Source organism: Grammomys surdaster, unplaced genomic scaffold (genome assembly GCF_004785775.1).
Source record: "Grammomys surdaster isolate TR1022 unplaced genomic scaffold, NIH_TR_1.0 193, whole genome shotgun sequence".
Lineage (NCBI taxonomy): Eukaryota > Metazoa > Chordata > Mammalia > Rodentia > Muridae > Grammomys > Grammomys surdaster.
Window position 1 is genome coordinate 4,259,237 of NW_021604638.1, and position 14,375 is coordinate 4,273,611.

Consider the following 14,375-nt stretch of genomic DNA (forward strand, 5'->3'; position numbering starts at 1 on the left):
AGTGAGATCAGGGTCATTCTCAAGTACAGAATGGGAGTCTGTCTCAAAAGCACGTGTCTGCTCTGTGGACGCTGGCATTTCTTAAGCCATTTTGAAAACTGTGTTGAACACTGTTTGTTAGCTCAGTGGGTGAAGATGTTTGCTGCCATGCCTGACGACCTACGATCTACTACCTACGTCCACCACCAGCCCCAGGATTCCCATGGTAGAAGGAGAGAACGCATGTGTAACCACAAACACACACACATAAATAAGTGTAATAAAACAAAACGTTTTCTAAGTATTTGAAGATAAATACTTGCCTCTCAGATAATATGATTCCCAGCTACCTAGGGAACCTTTGCCCAGCCAGGTCACAGAAATTAATTGCTGATACATGATACATATGTGTGTGTCACATGTATGTATATATATATATGCTTTCAGTTTGTGTATAATCCTTGATCTATCAGCAGGTGCTTTTCTCTCCTCCTTCAGCCTGCTCAGCAAGGCTGCCCATCATTCTCTGTCTACTGCCGTCCTCAATGTCCTCACTGCTGTGTCAACAGTGTCCTCACTGCTATCTACAATGTCCTCACTGCTATCTACAATGTCCTCACTAATGTCCACAATGTCCTCACTAATGTCCACAATGTCCTCACTGCCATATCTACAATGGTCTCCTCCTTCTCACCCTTCCCCTCCCCCCTTCTCCTCCTTCTTCTTCTCCTCCTCACTGCTGTGTCTACAGTGGCCTCCTCACTGGGCCCCCATTTGAAGCTTTGTTGCTCTGTCCCCTATTTCCCATTCTGCAGCCATTAGTGATCTGACAAAATGTGAACCAGGTGACATTCCTCTTCTGCCCAAATCCCTGCCATTCCTTCTCACTTCGCCCTGAATAAAACCCAACAAGGGCCAGACAATCGCTGCCTTCCTGGTTCCCCTTCCCTAGTCCGTCAGTTTTCTCACTGCTTTCCATGTTCCATCTGTCCTCCGGTTAACTGCTAGCCATTCCCTTTTTCTGATGTTGATTCTCAGAAAAGGAACTACTAGTTTGAAAGCAGACAGAAGTTCCCAGAGTACAAACCTCTAAGAAGCCAATAGCAACAATGTTTCAAAGCAGGGAATCAACCTGAGAGAAAGCCTGGGGCCTGGGGGCGTCACAGAATTGGTACCAGTAATACACGGTTCCGGCAGTTGCACCAGAAAATGCAATAGAATCTGGCATCCTCAAGATGTTAAGAAATTCAACAACAGCATCTCTAGTGTAGACTCCCCTTCACTCGATATCAGAAGATAAAGCCAAGAAATCAACCAGAAAAAAAAATATTTGAATGGTTAACAAGAAAGTGTACACAATGGGGGGAAATGTACAACAGAAGTATACATGGTCTTATGGCTGCGGGTGCCTCAGCCCAGCAGCAATGATGATGCCTGATGCCGTCACCATCAGCCCTGTAGCTGTCGTAAAGGTCCAGCAGAGTCCTCATGGGGTGTGTACAAGTCCCACTTACCTGTTCCCTTTGTGTCTCTATCCTGTCCCGCTGGGAGATAGCACCCAAGCCATCAAACCATCCATTCCAAACCAAACCCAGTGTGGAATTTTGGGATCTGCAATTAAAAGTAACTAGAGGAACTTAACTCCGAGGCCGCCCCCAGTCCCACGATTCCAGCGCCAACGCCATCAAATGCTATGACATAGTTAGGACTTAATTACGTGATGATAATCGCTTCAGGTCTGTAACCAAACCACATATCCATATGCAAGCACATACACACACGCACACACATATATGCAGACACCCTGCATATATAAATAGGCTCCAAGTTTGCTAGACAGCCTAAAGTCTCTCTCTCGGATGCTCCAACTATAGCTAAAGTACAGCCATGAGATCAGACTAGACAAGGTTCTGATGGTGAACTCTCCTCGTCAAGACTTGTGAAAAATGAACTCTTGCTATTTCTCCATGGGCAGTTGCCCAAAGTCACCATTTCTATCATTTGAATAGTGAAATGTCTACAGTAGAAACTTGAAAACTCAAAGTTGCCTTTCATGATGAGAAACAACTAAACCAGTTTAAAGGGGAGAGATCTCCTCAATTCAATTGTCAAATGGGTCAGAACATGCCACCCCGGCACATGTCACTTTGGCATGAGGGTTGTTTTGAACAGAAGGTGATTGAGAAGCAGCGGGAAGAGAAAACTAAGTTCTCTCCACTTGCCCTCTCAGACCTGCCTCTGTTAGTTATGGTGTCTGTACAAAATCGGGGTTCGGTGGGTACCCACCAGGAAATCCAGGTTCTTGTATCTCAAAGAATTTAGAGTTGTGTCCTTCCTGCAGGAGAAAGGGGACACGTGAAGCAGATTAGCTGGAGACGGAACCCTAGAGGCCTAGAGAAGAGACACACAGTTATGGCAGAAACAGAGACAGAGTTTGTTTCTTAAGGAAAGATATATTTCCATAGGAGGATATATTTCCATAGGCTGGAGCAAAGGGAGAAAATTGACCAGCTCAAACAGCCTATTGCCCTAAAGAGCTGAGCTTTTATGTCACATGACTTAATGAGAGGCCTTTTGGGTCATTTGCTTTGGGCTCCTTTTCAAGGTGAGGGCTTCTTCCTGCTACATAGAATTCTATACACACTTTTGTCTTATTAGCATCTTACATCCCCACCCAGGGCTGTGTTTCAGTATCCCCAAGAGCTATAGGTTGCCTCCGGACACTCAGGATTGCCTCTGTCTTTGTGCTAGGGGCTAGATTTTGTGTGCCTTGGTTTGGTGATGGGGTTCCAGCCTTGCTTGCCCACTGTTTTAGTTTTGCATTTGCTAATTTTGTTAGACTTTACAGAGGCCTCTAGGGCTCAGTCTCCAGCTACTCTGTTTCCCCATCCCCTTTCTCCTGCAGGAAGGACACAACAACTCTAAGTTATGGCGGGGACACTAGCCTCCTTACCCAAAGAGTCTAGAAGAAATCTGTAGAACACAGCGTGCTACATTAATCTTTGTTTTAACCTTGTTTCCTGGGATACAATTTTCCTGCATGCTGTTACATATAATTCTATATACACCTTTGTCTTACTAGCATCTTAAATGTCCACCCAGGGGTATGTTTCAGTATCATGAGGAGCTATGGGTTGTCTTCGGACACTCAGGATTGCCTCTGCTTTTGTGCCAGTGGCTAGATTTAGATAAAAATGTTTCTGGGTGTGGGGGAAGCAAATTAAAGGAGGAAAGGAATTTTTTGGCTCACAGTCCCAGGTCACAGTCCAGCACTGCAGGGAAGTCAAGGAGGCAAGACCTTGAAGCAAGTAGTCATGCAGATCCACAGTCAAGAGCGGGCAGCAATGAACGGATGCACGTGTGTGCTCGCTTACTTGTTACATTCTCCTACAATCCAGGATCCTCTGCCTAGGGGATGGTGTCACCCACAGTGGGTGAGCATTCCCATCTCAGTTAACTAAGCAAGGTTATCGCCCACATTCAAGGTTCTCTTAGCCTCTGCAAGCACCCAGGTGCACATCACACACACACACACACACACACACACACACACACAGAGAGAGAGAGAGAGAGAGAGAGAGAGAGAGAGAGAAATTGGTAGATGGATGATTGATGGATGATAAAAGATGATAGATAGATAGATAGATAGATAGATAGATAGATAGATAGATAGATAGAGATAGATGATAGATGGATAGATAGGTAGGTAGATAGATAATAGATGATTGATAGATGATAGATGGACAAATAGATGATAGATACATCCTAGAAAATTAAGCATCACAACACCTGTCTTCCATACATTTTCCCATTATTTATCTTCCCAGCTTTCATCTCTACAAGCTTACAGCCTTCTTTTTTTTTTTTTTTTACAAAGAGTATATAGTTTATTAATCTTATCTCCAGCTTTTCCCTAAAAAACCACATATATATTAAAAACACACATCTTGGTGTAATCTGGCCACTTTTTAGTACTTTTGTTACTAGATATATTCAAAACTGTCCCAGATACAATAGAAGAGCTGCTTAATATTTATCATGTTATGCACCCACCCACACAGTGTAGTTTTGTGTTTATCACTTTCTTCCTTGAGTTTTTCTAGGCTTAGAAAACTTCCAGGCAGGTCTTAACTATTCCCAGAGTTACCATACAGAACGAAGGTCAACTGGTGTACAGAGTGTGCTGTTCTAGGATACTCTTCTTAATGATTAACTTGAAACATGTTGAGGAAAGTCTTAGGTTATACTACCAGTAGCCCTTCATGTCACATTGTATCACTTCATACTCAAGTCGATCCGTGTGTGTGTGTGTGTGTGTGTGTGTGTGTGTCCTTGTCAAGTTGACAATGGTATTCTCAAGCATTCTTCACCTGATCTAGTGGAAGCAGTCTCTCACTTGAACGTAGAGCTAGCCAGCTTGCTCCGCGAATTCTATCTCTGCCTGCTGAGCACTGGGATTATAGGTAGGCTGTCACACTTGTTGGGCATGTATGTAGTTGCTGGGGATCCAAACTCAGTCTTCACACTTGTACAACAAGTGATTTACCTCGTAAGCCATCTCCTTATCCACCCAGATGTTATTAAACGGAGATACTGTGTTTTATGTTGGAATTATGACTTTGGTTCTATTTTCACCCTTTATTTGGAAAACAGGGCAACATTAAGTTTTAGATTTTTAAATGAATTAACATGGTAATAAAAGTATGGCCTGAATTTGGAGAATAAGTGGTTTTCCAGTTTGGGGATAGGAGGTGCAAGATCATCTCCAAAGGAGAAGAGAACACATACTCAGTGAGCCACCAAATGGTTTGGCTTCCACTCACTGAGGGCAAGCCGTGCAGTCCAGGCCAACCATCCATGATCTTTGTCACAGCAAATCAGAGTCTCCAATTGTTCAAAGTAATTGTAGATACGAGAGAGAAAGCAACTCCAGACTGACTTATTCATTGATCTGGATGACTATGAAGTGTCCCCCACTCCTGAGGTGGTAAAAATCTTCAGAGTAACTGTTGGAGCAGGGAACCTTTCATGTGCTCCCAGTTGTTATACAGTGCATAGAGACCGGTGAGTGTCAGTCCTGCCAGGCCACCGCGTGCTATTCCTCGAATACCACCTGTACATTTATACAACATTCCTGTCTAGGTTCCAGCTGCTACTGTGTTGAGGTCATCTTCTGCACCCCGTGTTTTCTCAATGATAACACCGAAAGCACTATAGAGCAAAGCCAGGGAACCTAGAGTATTAGCCCAAAGTGCCCCTTGCCTAGTCACCATATTCAAAATCTGTACATTTCTTGGTTTGGACCAGGCCATGCTCTGGGTTTCCTTCAATCCTAAACGAAGACCGTTCATTGCCCCAATGCAGCCCCTGCCATGCAACATCCTCCAATGGTAAAGAAAGCTAGTTCAAATCTGCCTCGGGTTTTATTAGCTCCAGTTGGCAAAATAAATTCATCAGTATCCTGAACAATGATAGCATGGATCCACATTTAAATAAGGAGACAGGGGGTTCATACCAGTCAGCGGGGCGCCGGCCAAGTCAGCGTTCGAGTAACCCGCTCCTCTGGCTTGAAAGAAGCCAGCTAAACCACTGGTGGATTTGTTGCTACTTCCTGCGCCACCCTCCATGAGGTCGCAGCAAACGGCGGTGGGCTTCCCACCACCACCTCAGGCCGGAGTCATATGCTCGGCCGTGGCCCCGACAGCAACAGCGGGAAGACCCGCGTTGCTACTGCTTACAGCCTTCTTAATCTGTCCATAACTTCTCCACAAATTTACAGCCCTTTGTCAAAATGGTCCATAAACCTCCCAGTCTGACTGCACCTTTGGGGATACCATATCTTCTGATAAAATAAGTTTTTTCTCCTGGTGTGATATCTTTCCTCACTTAATTCCAAGGGCCACAGAACCCAGGAGGAGAAGGGGTTTTGTTTTGGTTTGTTATCTTCTCTGCCACAGGTAACTATTTCCCCCTAATATTTGCCAAGTCCTCTTCAAGGCTTACCAAATGCTTACTCGATGGGTTTTAGAATCCAGCTCAATTGCACTGTTCAGTGTTTTTGGTTGTTTTGATTGTTTGTTTGTTTGGTTGGTTGGTTTTTGGTTTTGTTTTGTTTTGTTTGGAGACCTAGGTGACTTTCTGATCTAGTTTCCTTAAATTTAATGACCCCCTTCACCTCATTTCTGGGTTACATGAATTATTTTTAACTCACATTTACTAGAGGCAAACACATCAGTCACTCTACTGCTTAAATCTCTAAGTGATTCAAGACATGCTACAAGTATTGGCGAGGGTTCCACAGAGGAACTGATAAAGTGAATTTATATTACAAAAAGGTTCATTAGATTGGCTTACAAACAGAGACCATCTGCCCTCCAGAGCAGCCAGGCAGTCAGGAAGTGGGACTCCTCAGCGGGCCAATCGGGTCTTCAGTCCATGTGGGAGTGAAGAGAACGGGTTCTAACAGCCGCAAAGGATTGAGGCAACATAGAGTAGATGCCCTTGCCAACAAGCATCCAGCTAGGCAGGCAGAAGGCCACGGCTTTCCCCTCAGCCTTGTTATATGCTGTCTGTCACCGGACGGTACCTCCCACTCTCTATTATTCATTCAGGAAACACCCACCCACTGAAGGAAGGGTCCCAATGATGGAAGGGGATGTGTCAGCTGGTCCATGCTGAGGCATCTCTTCCACCTGAGGGACCAGTCACACACCGGTATAGCAGAGAATAGAGTTTATTCAGGGAATGAGGAGGGGAGCCAGGAGGGTAGTAGAGGCAGAGAGAGGTGGGGGGGGGAGGGAGGAAGGGGAGGGGCCGGGAGGGGAGGAGCCGGGAGGGGAGGGAAGGGGAGGGGAAAGTAGAGGAGTAGAGGCCGGTCATGACCATGTAGAGAGAGGGGGAAGGGAAGGGGGGAGGGGCGAGGGGACAGACAGAACCTACAGGCAAGAGAACAGAGAGCAAGAGGGTAAGAGAGAGACGAGGGGGCAAGCAGCCCCTTTTATAGTGGGCAGGCCTACCTGGCTGTTGCTAGGAAACTGTGGGGAGGAGCATACCTGGCTGTTGCCAGGTAACTGTGGAGGTGGAGTTTAGACAGAATACTAACACCCACCCGGACCCACTCAGAGGTGTCTCTTCCTACAGCATCAGATCCAATCAGAGTCGCCATCAAGATTAACTGTGACACTACAAGTTTCTGATTTATACCTCAGAATATAAGATGTACGGCGGGGGGGGGGGGGTGAATGGCTTCCATTCACACTGCTGCCAGGTGATGTGTTTGGGAACTCCAGAGCCTGCCTCTCTCTCTCTTCTTAAATTCAACTGCCATTACTGAGCATCACAACCATATTCAACAAACAGCTGACATCACCAGCATCATCCGCACCAGCATCATCCGCACCAGCATCCCCACCATCCCCACCACCCATTACTGTCACCATGATCATCACAACCACCACCACCAAGTTCAGCATAATCACCCTCACTCCTGACTTACTTAGGGTTTTACTGCTGTGAACAGACACCAGGACCAAGGCAACTTTTACAAAAGAACAGCATTTAATTGAGGCTGGCTTACAGGTTCAGAGGGTCACTCCATTATCCATCCTCGTGATGGGAAGCATGGTAGCATCCAGGCAGGCATGGTAGAGGAGAAGCTGAGGGTTCTGCATCTTGATTGGAAGGGAAACAGGAGAAGACTGTCTCCCAGGCAGCTAGAAGGGTCTCAAAGCCCACGCTCACAGGGACATACGTCCTCCAACAAGGCCATACCTCCTAACAGTGCCACTCCCTGGGCCAAACATATTCAAGCCACCATAATTATCATCATCATCACCACTACCATGGTCATCACCATCGTCATCATCAACACCGTCATCATTGCTGCTCTAGGATCCATTTTCTCTGCCTACCTCACATGTCTGTTTTATGGATTTCCTAGGTAATGTCTTCTAAATGCTAAGGTTCCTCCTATTTTTGTTGCTGCTACCAAGCAGTACATTTGAGTTGTCTATTTGTTTGTTTGTTTGTTCTGATCCATTAAAAATTTCCTAAGAGGTTAGAGAGATAGCTCAGCAATTAAGAATACTTGCAGCTGGGCTGGAGAGACGGCTCAGGGGTTAAGAGCACTGACTGCTCTTCCAGAGGTCCTGAGTTCAAATCCCAGCAACCACATGGTGGCTCACAACCATCTGTAATGGGATCTGATGCCCTCTTCCGGTGTGTCTGAGGACAGCTACTGGTATACATAAAAAAATATCTTAGAGAATACTCACAGCTCTTGCAGAGGACCTGGGTTTGGTTCCCAGCACTCTATTGGATGCTCACAGTAACCTGTAACCCCAGCTATAGGGGATTCAGCTCCCTCTTGTGGCCTCCATGGGCACTGCGCTCACATGCACATACAGATGTATCTGTATGCACATAATTTAAATTCTTAAAACCGGTAAAGCCATTCCTGAGCAGAGTGTTTGTCTGTGTCTCTCCTCAGGCCAAGGCTCCATCCTGATCCTGCAGGCTGACAAACACATTCCAGGAAAAGTGTCATGTCCTGGTGTCCGTTACTGACACTTAGGGCCAAAAAATAGCTACTTGCTTTAAAGACTTCCAGACACTGAAAACAACTGCATTATAAATTATTCTCTTTAAGATGTGGTGACAAAAGCCACACACTTTTTTTCTGAGGCAGGGTCTCACATCCCAGCTTGAACTTGAACTCTGTGTAGCTGATTGAGAATGACTTTGATCTCTTGCTCCTCCTGCCTTCACCTCCAGACTGCTAGAATTTACAGACACACGCCATGACACCCAGGTTACAATGAGCTGAGATAAAACCCCTGGCTTCACACAAACTAAGCAAGCACCCTACCAGCTGGGCCACATCCAGCCCTGAGCCTCACACTTCTAAACAAACCAAACCAAAACTCTCCTTTAGCACTGAGAACGTTCCCTACTTGGGAAAAGGGGTTATAAGACGCTTAGCAGTGTCTCTGCCCTCGATCCTCTAGAAGCCAGTAAACAAGTTCTATCCCTACTTGTAAGAAACAAGAGTATCTTCCAGGCATCGCTGAGCCCCTTACAGGAGCAGAACTGTCCCATGGAGACTCTAGAATGGTACCTTGAACAATTACTTAAGAATAAATATTTGAAAGCTTTTGATACCGCTCACAATCAAGTATATATTTCCACATATGACTAATGGTAGTCAGGATTTGTGATGCATGTAAACACATTACATTTTCCTTTTGGACCCCATGCCTGGTTTATGATAAATCTTTACTACAAAGAGTAGGACCACATACTATTATGGACACAGAATGAATTTGTTGTTTGGTTTATAATTTGCAACATGAGCCAGGTGCTTCTGACGTGGCAAAAACCACAATGGTCTATGTACGTCACATGAACCAGTCTTTCTGTTGCTACACCTGTTAGAGCCATGGCCTTCTCCACCACAGATGAGGAACAAGAGGTTCATATGCAATTACCCAAAGCCAGAAGATGAGAGTCAAGAACAAAGAGTCAAGGGCTTCACTCTGGAACCAGTGTCAACTGCTAAGTTATAGTTCTCAGCTCAACTCAGCTGAGCTAGGCCCAATGTATAACTCCAAAGCTAAGCTGGAATGAACAGGACAGGCATGCACGGCAGAAGCAGCCTGCCTTTTAAAAGCTGTCTACGTGTCCCTTTAAGAAGTAGTTTCTAATCCGACAGACTTTTGCTATATTTGTGCCAGGGTCCTCGGACTAGCTCCTGCATGCTCCTGGTTGGTGGCTCTGTCTCTGGGAGCTCCCAGGGGACTGTGTTAGTTGAGACTGCTGGTCTTCCTATGAGGTCACTTTCCCCCTCAGCTTCTTCAATCCCCGCCCCTAATTCAACCATAGGGGTCCCCAACTTTAGTCCAATGTTTGGGTGTAAGTATCTACTTCTGTCTCAGTCAGCTGCTGGTAGAGCATCAGAGGACAGCCATGCCAGGCTCCTGTCTGTAAGCATATCATAGCATCAGTAATAGTGTCAGGCCTTCATGTCCCCACCATGAGATAGGTCCCAAGTTGAGCCAGTCATTAGGACTACCTTTCTTTCAGTCTCTTCTCCATTTTTGTCCCTGCAGTTCTTTTAGACGGGAACAATTCTGGGTCAGAAATTTTGACGGTGGGTTAGTTACCCTGTCCCTCTACTTGAGGCCCTAGAAGGGGCGAGGGGACAATGACTGGAATATTAATAAAATAGAATAAAACAAAATAAAAGTAGTTTCTAAGTGCCCGTGCATATAGCTATTCTCCTGGCCACATGCCACAGTGCAAAATCTGCCCAGCTGTTAACATGTGTGCAGGAATGCTGCCCCACCCCCATTCTGCCAAGTCCTAGCTCTAACCAGAGATATAAATACGTGGTTATGTTTGATCTCCATACTCCTTGATTTTGAGGATCCTGCAGATTTGCAAAAAATGAATGTCAAGAAAGCTCAAGAAAATCTCAGAACACTTCCTTCTTTAATCTTAAACACCAGGCCTAAGTACTAGTCTGCGCATTACCCACAAGATTCTATCTTCACATTCTCCAGCTTCAGTGCTGGGCGAGACAGCACTACCCTCCTCTTGCTAACACATACAGACATACAGGATACAGGATGCCTTTGGCCCAGGCTTCACTCAGGCACAGAAGCCAGAAGCCAAGCAGGACAATTCCTACACCAACAACAGAACCTCATCCTTCCACAGGCTAAGGCTCCTTTGACATCAACCAAAGGCTGGAACAAACGCTTAAACCAACCATGGATAACACATTCCACACCATTACCTCACCAATGGCATAGAAAGAGGCTTTCCGGCAGCAACCTGAGCTCGGAAGGCAGATAGCTAAATGAGCTTTAATTTGTTCATCCAATGGCAATGCTGCCAAGGAATAAGAAATGAAGAGAGAGGGAAGGGGAGGGGAGAGTAAAAGGGAGGAGAGGAAGGGAGAAGAGGAAGACAGGAAGAGATGGATAAAAAAGGAAGGAGAGAAGGCAGGTGGGAGGGAGGGAAAGAGAAGAGAGAAAGAAAGAGAAGAGAGAGAGAGGGAGGGAGTGAGGGAGGAAGAAAGGGAGAGAGAGAGAGAGAGAGAGAGAGAGAGAGAGAGAGAGAGAGACTGACTATCCAAATTCCCTGAGAATGTGGATCACAGATTGCTAGCATCCAAACAAAAGCTAGCTAGCTTTAAAATGCTTTGTCAACACTTTCAAACCTGCTTAGGGACTCTGGGATGGTAGAGGGGAAATGATACCCTCCCTAGCCATTGCTGAAGAAGACTGGAATTTGCATATTTATTGCTTCAGGAATCTAGCTTTCTTTTTATGGTGCTTCCTGACACAGATGGGGCAGACGTGGTAACAGCGGGGAAGCCATTTGTTTCTTCCGCATTGGGTGAAATTCTATTCAGGAAAAAGTTCCTGGCTTTCCGGAGAAATCAGACTGGATTCACAATGGCCGCTCCCAGCGAGTTTTAAGTGTCTGCCGGGATCAGGCTCGTGCTACTTGGTGAACAGATGGTGCAAAAAGAGCTAAGTCATCATTTCTTTACAGGAGTGCCAGAACAGTCTGACTCCAGGATAATGTTCTCGTCAGCCAGATAAGTCAGAGACCTCTGCCCACACTGTGGGCATCCGGCAAGGCGCAGCCCATGCTTGCAAGGAAGAGCCTCAGAAAAGCGCCACACCCAGAGCTAGTTTGATTTTATTTCATTGAGACAATGAATACATTGAATACAAAATAAGGCTCAATGATATATTATTTTTTATTTCAATCTCTCTATTACCTTTACTTTGAGAACATTATATGCATATGTGAAATATGACCATGTCCGCCCCCGTTCCCAAGTTCAACTCTCCCTATACTCTCCCAATACACTCTTTTCTTTCTCAAACTTTACATCTTTTTTGTTTTTTGTTTTTTTTTTGATAGTCCTCCTCCAAGTCCAATGACTACTGGACCAAGGCAAGTCATATAAAGAACAACATTTAATTGGGGCTGGCTTACAGGTTCAGAGGTTTAGTCCATTATCATCAAGGCAGAACATGGCAGCATCCAGGCAGGCATGGCACAGGAGGAGCTGAGAGTTCTACATCTTCATCTGAAGGCTGCTAGGAGAAGACTGGCTTCCAGGCAGCTAGGATGAGGGTATTAAAGCCCACACCCACAGGGACACACCTACTCCAATAAGGCCACACCTCCTGATAGTGCTACTCCCTGGGTCAAGCATATACAAACCATCACAAATGGCTTTTGGCACTATAAATGATCCAGAGCCACCCACCATTCCCTCTCTTGCTGTCCGATCCTCTTTCTCTTTCCTTGTCTCTGTGCCTGTGCTGGCTTCTGTGCTTCTGTGTGGGGAGCATGCTCACATCCACACCTCTTTACTGGTTCCCGAAGCCCTCTCCGTTCAGAAGCACGTGGCTGGTTTTGTCCTGTCTTCCCCAAAAGGTCCCTTTCTCAGAAAGAACTCCCCTGACTACCTTGTCCACGTACCCACAGTTTAGAAAAATAACTACGTATGTGGAAAACTTTCTAGAGCTTCTGCTGATTGAGCAAGACAGGATAGCACCTCCCATACTTTCAGACTTATTTTGCTTAATATATACATGTGCATATGGGGGGAGGAAGGGAGGGTAAAGGAAAGAAAAGGGAGAAAAGAAAATGAGGAGGTGGGGCGAGAAGGGGAGTGGGGTGGAGATGGGAAGGAAGGGAGTCAGAGAGGGAGGAAAGATTAAAAGGGCATGGTTTGTTCCAGCCCTGAAATCCCACTGCCCTATTCCTTTTAGATGTATGCATAGTCTAGCCCAAGTAGACTTCTAACTAGTAATCCTCCTGCTTCTGCTTTCTAAGTGCTGGAATTACGGGTGTGTACGACCACCAGTAGCTACTCAACATTCTTGATCTATTTTAACCAGTTATTTCCTGTTTGCTCTTGCATCCCCCGCCACCACCACCTTGTGACAAGCCGTTGTACTGATGCCAGCCCATATATCTCCTTATCTATAGGTCTTTGGTATGGACGTGAATTCTATTAGAAGTTAATTTCTATCTCTGGTTGTTAATTGATATTCTAAATAGGATATAAACGATGCCCAGCACATAGTAGGTCTTTACTAACTTGATAAGTGTATGAATGACCATGAAAGATCAATAACCTGGCTTCAAAGACTCTATAATGCAGTATACTTTGCTTCATAGAAGCTGATCCTCATAGAAAATCTCCCTTTGATGCCAGTGCATGGCTGTTCTTTTTTGTTAAGATTTATTTTTAATTATGTGTTTATGTTCTGTGTGCATGCATGTGTGTGTGTGTGTGTGTGTGTGTGTGTGTCTTTGCAGGCAAGAGGGCCTGCATATGAGAGAAAGAGGGAGGGAGGGAAAAAGCGGGGGAGGGAGGGAGAGAGAGAGAGAGAGAGACAGAGACAGAGACAGAGACAGAGACAGAGACAGAGATATGAGAGATAGATACAGGCTTAAAGTGGACGTTAGATCCCCTAAGCAGAATAATAGGTGATTAAAAGCCCCTTGACCTAGATGTTGGGAACTCAGACCTCTAGAAGAGAAAGAAGCCAGTGATCTTAATCTCTGAGCCATCCTCCAGCCCCAGAATTCTCATTCTTATCTAAGGTGACCTTCTCCTTATTGATTCAAGATGTGAACTGGTCAAGGTCACTTGAAGGAGAAAATGGAAGCCTTTATTATCCTGATTACTAAAAGGATATGTGGGTTCTTCTCAACTCCTTTTCTTGAAGTAGAAGCTGTGGACCGTCTTCTTGTCACAGGAGCTACAAAAGCACCCGACTTCACCCGAAAGTAAATGATGTGATGACTACAGGACCGTATCTTCAACGTGGAGGACACAGTCACATTGTATGACGCCCATTTCACAACCCTACCATCTGTTTCTGTCTGTGAAATATTTCAAACGACCAAATAACATTAAATTCATCTAAAAGAGTTTCTTTATTAGTTATAAACTTTTACAATTCAATTTAAAGAGTTTATAGTCCTTAACGCCGTGGGAGCTGCCATTTCCCCGAGCGCCAGCCTACTCTTTATCACTGCGGGGCTGACAGCAGCTCTGACCTTTCCTAACGTCTTCACTGAGAGAGGAAGATTTGAAAACTCGGTAACAAATGACCGGGGCTTTATGGATATTCTAATGTACAATAGTTAAAACAGGTTATGGTTATTAGAACCTGGGAAACGATGCCTTATTGTTCATGTAACTGCGCCCTGTGAGCAGAAGGATGCTTTTACTGACAAAACATTTTCCTGTGAGTCTTAAAACTCTTAGCACTGATCAAACTGTCCAGGAGCACGCTGGACAACATCTGCTGGGGACATCCACAAACAGAAGCGTGGACTCTGGTAAGTCAGCTGAT

At 45.3% G+C, this 14,375-nt stretch overlaps 1 pseudogene; it reads right to left on the minus strand.

The window, feature by feature from the left end:
• Window positions 1–4,976: 4,976 nt before the first annotated feature.
• Window positions 4,977–5,606, minus strand: LOC114623103 (annotated as a pseudogene).
• Window positions 5,607–14,375: the final 8,769 nt, after the last annotated feature.